This window comes from Perca fluviatilis, chromosome 11, assembly GCF_010015445.1.
Source record: "Perca fluviatilis chromosome 11, GENO_Pfluv_1.0, whole genome shotgun sequence".
Lineage (NCBI taxonomy): Eukaryota > Metazoa > Chordata > Actinopteri > Perciformes > Percidae > Perca > Perca fluviatilis.
This window is the reverse complement of record NC_053122.1, coordinates 24337416-24346299: the sequence shown is the minus strand read 5'-3', so window position 1 is coordinate 24346299 and position 8884 is coordinate 24337416. Positions and strand designations below refer to the sequence as shown.

Genomic DNA, 8884 nt, shown 5'->3' with positions numbered 1-8884 from the left:
CCTTTTTCCTCCATCAATGAGACTTTGCAAATAAAAACAAATCTCGAAAAATGCAAATTAGACACATTGTAACAACACAGCAAACCTGTACTTCAGGATAATTCATGCATTCAGGGCACATTTTGGGGGAATTGTTTTTCCCCTCAGTGTGTACAGAGTGACTTCCCTTCCTAAATAAAGTTTACATGAAGCGAACATTTAGATAAGTATCGAAATGATGCAGTGTAGTAGCCTGGACTGTACAGCTTCAGATAATCCCCAGTCAGCCAGGTATCAAACAACGCCTGCCTCGAACTGCAGCACAGTTGTTGTATAAACAGAGCTAGAGCATATTTACCCTTCAGCTAAAAGGTGTCTCTTGAGCCGACTTGTTTGTATATATCTGAAGATCCTTCACAGGGTGCCTGGAGGGGGCTCATGTCTGAACTTTAAGCTTTTTACTTCACAGTATGTGAAAAAGCAACTAGTATCAGAGGTCATCAGGAACACTTCCTTTTCTCGCAGAACATACGCGCAGCAATGTGCACACACATGATCGCATGCACATTAAAACACACAGGTACACACAGGTACACAGGGACTTGCACTGGGCAGTAAATATCTTGAAAAAGATGGAAGACCTTTACAGACTATTTCCCAGTGCGGACACTCAGGTGGGAGAAGGAGGAGAGAGAGAGCGAGAGAAAGAAAGAGATGAACATTTTTCTGGGGGGTTGCAGAAGGAGGGAAATGGAGTGAGAAAGACAGACATGGAAGGGAGAAAAACACCAATTGTTAAGTAGCAGTTCAAGTGGAAGAATTAGAGTTTGGATTCAAGCTCCTTAGCTAGTGGGGATCATTAACATGGCCTGCCCGGCTTCTCTAAGCGCTGGGGAGGATTGGAAGATGGGGGATAAAAACCTCTCAAGCGCATCCCCACAAGATTCATAAGGCGGCCACTTGTAAATAAGATACAGCACATGCTGGCTGTGGAAGGTACTTCTTAAAGCAAAACCACATGCCATGGATCCTGGAAATGGGGATACTTACAAGAACACTGAACTCCGAACTCTTTGGATTGTGTTTGAAACACAGTGGCAAAAGGACCAATCTACTGTAGATGTCTGCGAATTCACAGATTGAAATAAAGACCAAGGCGAATTTGTCTCTACAGTGCTCTATGATCTGATATAAATCAAGAGGTTTAGATCAATTCACCTATGCCGTCCCATTTGGGAAATTCACCTTACAGGTACGGGATGGAAAGCAGAAGAAAAAGACTGTAAAGCTCTCCTATCTTTCCTCCATTATTTCAAGTGGGCAGTTCACATTTCTCCCCACATTTTATGATCCTATGAGCTTTATCATTTTCCTTCTCTCCGCTCGCAGTTTAACACACGGTAAAACAAAGCTCCCAAGAGGCTTGAAAACAAATCCAAGCTGCCGTCCTGCTTCTATAAATCATTTGTGATATACAGTACACGTCTTTTTTTGAGCACTTCCGCCCATTTTTACAGCATGATCAATTGAGTGGTTAAATCAGACAGCATTAAAACAGTTTGAAAATACAAATGTCCTTCGTCAGTGGTTCAGAATAAAGCCGAGACCTGCTTTCTTGGACATTCTGTTATCGATCCCTGCTTTTCCCACTCTCAGCACTGTCACTCTACACCGTTGGGGGGGCTGTGTATGCGAAATTGACAACATCTTGCCGGATCAGGCATTGCCAACCAGCAAATACTGCATACTTGCTGTTACATCAACCCGTCTGTCACAGTGCAACTGCTTTTCTTCATCTGTTATTTTTTATTAGAGGAGAAAGGGACTCTCACACACTGCGCTGTGTAAAACCGAAAGCTGTTAAACAGACAAGTGTCCTGATAAGATCAGCATAATTGGCATTTTCATCAGTCTTCTGGTACTAAAGTACTTTGTGGTGGAGATACAGTCTTCAGTGGTCTAAAGCTAATCTAGTAAATCTTCAAATTTAAACCCAACAAATAAAATATACTGTATGTCAGCATGAAAAAAAAAGTTTTTTAGTATTTTGCATTACAGTTTTTATGCCGTGGTGAAACATAGTGATGATAACAACTAGGGATGTCTCCAACTGATCCTAAGTATCGGGGTTCAGGCATCAGCAGCAGCTAAAGTAAACCAATGAAAATGTTGTGGCATCCAGGTTGGCAAAATACACAGGTCTGCAAGACTATGACTGTAATGATGCAGTTATCTCTACTCTTTTATTAGCAAAGAGCAGTGTACAAAACATTCAGGTAGCAGCTTCTCATTTTTAGCCATATCGCTAACTGTTTCTTTCACTGTTCAAAATGAGAATCGTCAACGATGGCAGACCACATCAGCTGTCCCTAATTAACATTCAAACCTGTCGGCAGGCCAAAATAAAACTTGGCAGGTGAGTTGTCAGATATGTGTGCTCTCTGCAAGCCTGTGTCTGTACACTGTAGTCCAAACAAAGTTAACAGAGTGATACATCTTTTCTCTAGCTGGTCGCGTAACGTCAGTGTCAGGAGTCGCATTCTCCCACTTTTATATCAATAATTTAAGATTATTAACTTTATCATTTTGAATCAGAATGTTCAATCTTTGGATCGAGTAGCTAGTGAAAATCAAGGTTGATAAGGCACATTTAGAAGGAAAATTAATTAAAGAAAGGTTTCGGACTCTTTATCAGTATTGGCAGATACCCAGATATGACTATTGGTTGAATATTTAAGGACTCATTTGGTGCACACCCACACATTACACACCCCTATTCTATATGCTAAACACTGTGTGTATCACTTATCTAAAGTGCAATCCCAAAGGGGAGAATGGTATGTGTTAGAGAAGAAGGACAGCAGAAATACAAAAAGGGAGGACAGCCTAACATGGGACAGAAAGATTGGCAACATTGGCAGATAAGTAACCATTTGTGGCTCCTCTACCTTGAAAACATAAATCAGAGGAGTCTACTCAGGATGTATCACACAGACTGAGATGACAGCACAGGAGGCTGCTGAGTAGGGCTGCACAATTAATCGCAATTGTATCGATATCGCAATATGGACTAGTGCAATATCCAAATCGCAGGGGGGGGGTGCAATATTTGTTAATGGCAAAATAAGTGTCAAACCATTCTGAATGAAGTATCCTACAGACTAAAGAAAAAAATTCTTTGTTTGGTACAGACCCTCACAAAAATCACACTATAATCATTTTCATTTCTTTCAATGTTACAAAAATGATCATTCCGTCCAATATCGTGAATCATATCTAGGGTTGGGTATCGTTTGGTTTTTTTTCGATTCCGGTGCTAAATCGATACTTTTAAAACGGTGCCGGTGCCTAAACGGTGCCTGAACCGGTACTTTTCAATAAAGTAAAAAAAAAAGAAGAAGAAAAAAAATAAGGGTAGTAAACAACAGTCAGTGACTTGTTTATTGCTAAGGCCATGGTCAAAATTAAAGACTTAATAATAATGTAATAACTATAACAATAACTTATTTCACCAGTATATTGCTGTTGAACCCCAGATGGGAAAAGGGTATTTTACAATTACTGTGAATGTACCACGAGGCTACCTGTTTTAAGTGAATGCACCGTCTGTGTTGTTTAATTCCGACAACGGCAGCTGCAAGTGAAAGCACCGTCTGTGTTGTTTAATTCCGACCATATAAACATACTGTATATCTATGAATTCTGACAACACTGCTGCGCTGCAGTGCAGACTGTTACATCCCGCTGTTGAAGTCCTCCACAGTGAAATACAGTCACACTTTACAATGTTTAACGTTAGCTGTCAGCATTTTACCGGTGTTTAATCCAGCTGCTAGCTAAAGGTAGGCTAACGTTACATGCTGTCAGGTGTAGTGTAAAGTCAAGCACCGAAATGAGGCACCGAAACTTTCGTTCTTATTCGGTCTCGTTACTACCGTTTAAGTCGGCACCGGTTCCCTATTGGCACCGAGTTTCGGTACCCAACCCTAATCATATCGCAATCACAATATCAGTCAAAATAATGGCAATTCAATATTCTCCTCATATCGTGCAGCCCTACTGCTGAGGTGCTCCTTGAAAAGATGAACTATGGGTGGAAGGACAGGAAAATGCTGTCCATTGATCCCTCTAAAGCTTTTAAATGCAGTACTAAATATCTGTAACGTATAAATAGTACTGTGCAAATAGAAATGAACAATGTATGCACAAAACAATTATAAGAATTGTTTATACATTAATATATCTGTACAAATCCCACGTCTTTATCTCAACCATAACAGCGGTAATTTAATTAGCAAAGAAGAGAAACTGTGCTTGTGTAATGGATAGGAGTGTTTGAATTACAACTGAAATAACAACAAACCGTTAATGATTTGTGTCCTTTTACTGCAGTTTCTTATCAGCTACTGTGTTTCAATCTGTGCAGTATCTGATGGACGATGCAGTCCTTAATGAGAGCTGAATATGTCCACATTCAACTGTCGTCCTAACGATAAGTAATGACGGTAGCTTGGCTAACACAATTAACACTGGCGCAGGGAAAAATAAAATTCCCCCAGTATGAGGTATTATGTAAATTATTAATTACTACATAGAAGACTGCGATCGTGTTCAGCTGCCCATTGGCACCGAAATAAATGTGAATGATTTGGAAACAGAGTATGGAAAATAGTCGAGATAATCATGACACAGTGGGAATGTGAGAAAGGTTCAACAGATACCACCTGCTCCTTAAGCAATTGATAGAAAGAAAATTGCAATTTAACTAACTAAACACAGACTCACAACAAATGCAAATAGGATTTTGCATTTGTTCTAGTCAGTAAAGTGTCAACCGGCGTACGCAGTTAAATTGTCAGGCATGTCCCAGAGAAGTCTTTCAAATTCAGACATTTTATTTTAAAAAAATAAATAAAGGACAGGATCTCTCTTTTCACCATTACATACGGTAAAAATATCATATTAGAGCATAAGTATAGCAATCTGTATTTAATTTGAATATCAATCACATGAGTTCTGCACACTCATTCTACATTCAATGAGGGATGCATGTTTTATGAGCAGCAGTTTCCACAAATGCAGTTACACTTTGTGTGTTTCTGCGTATATGTGTGTCAGAAAGAGAGGCAGAGAGTGAGTAATTGATAAATTATGTTAAACTATAAGAACCGGTGTCAAAGACAAAGAGAAGCTGAAGAGAAAGAGAGACGGAGAGAGAAAGGGATCTCTCAGAGTTCGGTGTCTCAGCTTAATGACACAGGATCCACATGGGAGAGTGGCAAGCTCTGTGCGAGATATAATAAATTCAAAGACCGATAACCTCAAGCTTCCCCACTCACAGCCCCCACACTCGCACGCGCACGCACACACACACACACACACACACACACACACACACACACACACACACACACACACACACACACACACACACACACACACACTTGAAAAAAAACTCAGAAAATAACGGCTCAGCTTCTCTGTTTACAGGGAAACTGAATTGGTGGTTTTCTCTCTGCTTGTGTTTCACTACTTCTGCCTTTTCTGTCACTGTCATTCTCTCTCTCTCTTCTCAGGATATAATCACCACAGCTTCCAATATGGTTTCAATACCCCCACCCCATCCCAACCTGTTCCCCTGCTGTGACCATGAACAATATGTCTGGCTGACTTTGACAAATTAAACCAACTCAATATATGGAAATAACCTTCACAGGATGACATGGAGGGAAAGAGGGAAGCAGAAGTGGGAGGACAGAGGGGGGGACGGGGGTGGGGGAGTTATGGGAAAGGGGGAGGAACAGACACTGAAAGAGAGACGGAGACGCATACAGATAGATGATGGTATATATCGAGCATTGCATGGTATTTCCGAACCGGGTCCAACATGAGAACACATGGAGAGATGGTGCACATATAGACCGACTTTCTAAATGTCACCATAGCTAATAATCAGTCACTACAGCGGAAACACAGATTATCTGTGTAGGAAAGGTGGTTAATGGAACTTGAAAACAAATAGTCCACAAGCTTTTCACACTGCAAAACAGCTTACAACTGCAGAAAAAAGGTACAGTACTGATCACAACAGTCACTGATGGAAAGAAATCACAATTCATCATTTTTCCATGCATATATTAATCTATTAGATGGGGACAACTTTGAAAACTATTACAATTATGTTTACAGGTAACTCAGATCTGACCACGTTTAAAAAGTACCACAGCGTCAACATACTTCAGTTAAAAATTCAAGATATTTTTTTATCAAATTAAGTAAACAAAATTACATTCCAAAATGTTATTTTTCTTTAACAACCAGAGTCTATTCCGAGTCTATTAAAATTCTTTAACTGACACAATAAGTGTGTCTACCGCAAGAATATATACAAGTGGCTGTAAGCAAATACCCTTCCCATGTCAGTTGTGACAAATTGCCTTGCAATCCATCCATCAAGTACTCCCAATTCATTTTCTCAAAGTAAGCTTTCATAATGACTCTATTAAACTGCCCAAGTGGCTGCAATTCAGACACATTTCACCTGTTGTAACAAAACATCTTCTACAACACACACATATGCACTTTAACTACAATGGCATCCACACACGCACATAAACACACAAACAAGGAAGAAGGGGTCATTAAGCAGCTATTGTTGTGTTCCTCTCTGCTCAGCATGATAACGGGTTGATTGATACTGAGGTTCCCCCGTTAATCACCTGGCTAGGACTATAAATGCACGCTGCCTTGCAAGTAGCAATCTAAAACTGGGAAAAACATGAGACACACAGCACTAATACAAAGGCAAATAAATATACGACTGTGCGTGAGTAAAGATACGGGACTTGCACACATACACACTCTTATCCCAAGCTGAATGCACCTGCCGAACATCCGTCCCCTTTCCACACAGGCACAAGTTAACTCACCTGCTCCGAGTGACCAGCTGAAAGCCTTTTAAATTGGCCTTGGATAATCTTCTTCCCTCTCTCTCTCTCTCTCTCTTCACTCTCGTTGTCCCTTTGGCTCCTCTCTCTTTCGCTCTCTCTTTCTGTGGCAGTACACGGACGTCCTACGGGCCGCTCACCCTTCCTGTGTGGCTTGGCATGAATGCATCGATCTCTCGGCCAAGTGGTACGTGGTCCTGCTGTTACCACAAGACTCAGATGTGCTCTCTCCTCTCCGCTGCTCACTCTGCCTCACACAGCTGCAGAGGGAAATATGAGAACAGGCAACGTGGTTGAGTGCTGCTGCTGCTCTCTCTCTCTCTCTCTCTCTCTCTCTCTCTCCTGCTGAGATGCTCTCTCTCTCTCTCAGGTTGTCAGCTGGTGCGATGCTCACTCCTACTATGTCTTCACTCTGCCACTCTGTCTTGCCGTACTCAACTGCATGCTATCTTATCACCATCTCTTTTTTGTTGTTTCTCCATTGATTCCTCATCCTCCGTCTTTCTCTCTCTCTCTCTCTCTCTCATTATTGATCTTTGGATCTGTATCTTTGCTAGTGCAGCCTCTAGTGGTTGCTTTCTCTCCATGCTGCTTATGAAGTCTGAATCAAATTTTACTCACAGAGAACATGAAGCTGTGATGTGAATTTGCTCCAGGATTTGAGTTGGCACCGTCAGCTAGAAAAGAAATGGAAACAAATGATTCATATATTTAGCTACAGCTGACGATGGCTGCATCTAAGGATTATTTCCAGTATCGATTAACCTCCCAATTATTTCTTAGATTAATCAATTTCAACGTGACGTCTTAAAAAAGCTTTTTTTTTGTCCGACCAACAGTGAAAAACCAAAAGATTCAATGTACAATGATATAAAACAGGAAGAAAAAGCCAGAAATCATAACACTGCAGAAGCTTGAACTAATGAATTGCGATTTTTGCTCTTTTAGATAGAGAGGCAATGATTGGTTGATTAATCGATTAATCAATCAACAGAAAATGTATCCACAACTAATTTAATAATTTTTGAATCATTTTTAAAGCAGACAAAACATTTGCTGGTTCCAGCATCTTCTTTGTCATACTTCGATCTTTGGGGTTTGGTACTGAATGTTTAACAAAACAAGACATTTAAAGATGCCATTTGGACTGTGTGAAATAGCTGGCGTTTTTTAACAGGTCCTGACATTTTATAGACAAAATGATAAATCGGTTTATCGAGAAAACAAGAACTTTTACGCTATGTGTACGGTGTGTTTTTACTTGTGAGCCACATCAAAAACATATTTCCATTGCCTTGTTAATGACAATAAGGTTTTCTTATTCGAAGGATAGAAAAAAAGGATGATGAAAAAAGATTATGCAATGTAACTAGCGCTAGGTTGGCAAGATATAACGTCAGCTAGCTAACGTTAATGTTAATTTAAGGGGGAAGTAGTTAACGTTAGCCCTGTAACGTTAAAAGCGCATTGACATTGACGTTAAGTTAGCTAGCGTTCCCTGAATTACCCACCCATTTCATACCTTCAGTGCAAACGTTAATTAATACTTAACCGAATGACTTTAAGGAAACTCACCAGAGGTAAAGCAGGCATCTTAGCAATATTTCCTGAAAAAAAATCAGAAAACCCTATCTTGTTCCAATAACATGCGAGTGGAGTAGCTAGCTAGCTAGCTAGTCAGTTCTCTTAATACAGCCATGAATCAACCACGTAAAATCCACCAAGGGAGAGTCTGGAGTGCTGGTCATGGCATCATGGCGCTCAGTGCTGCCGCTGGTGGCTGGAAGCCATATTGCAACAATATGGATGGATGTAATATTATATACATTACACTTATACCTTATGCAACATTTTTTTAAACATAATTAAATAATAGTTATTCTGTGATACACCAGACCTCCCAGGTCTTAACATGAAGAAACAAAAGAGTGAGATGTATGAAGAGAATCGTGGGATCA

General features: G+C 40.3%; 1 long non-coding RNA gene across 1 annotated transcript; it reads right to left on the bottom strand.

Annotated features, from left to right (window-relative positions):
- Nucleotides 1-7043: 7043 nt before the first annotated feature.
- On the bottom strand, nucleotides 7044-8607 carry LOC120568139. Its single transcript, XR_005640665.1, has 3 exons — nucleotides 8502-8607; nucleotides 7548-7603; nucleotides 7044-7186 (listed from the first exon to the last, which is right to left on the bottom strand). It is a non-coding gene; the product is annotated as an uncharacterized LOC120568139 (long non-coding RNA).
- Nucleotides 8608-8884: the final 277 nt, after the last annotated feature.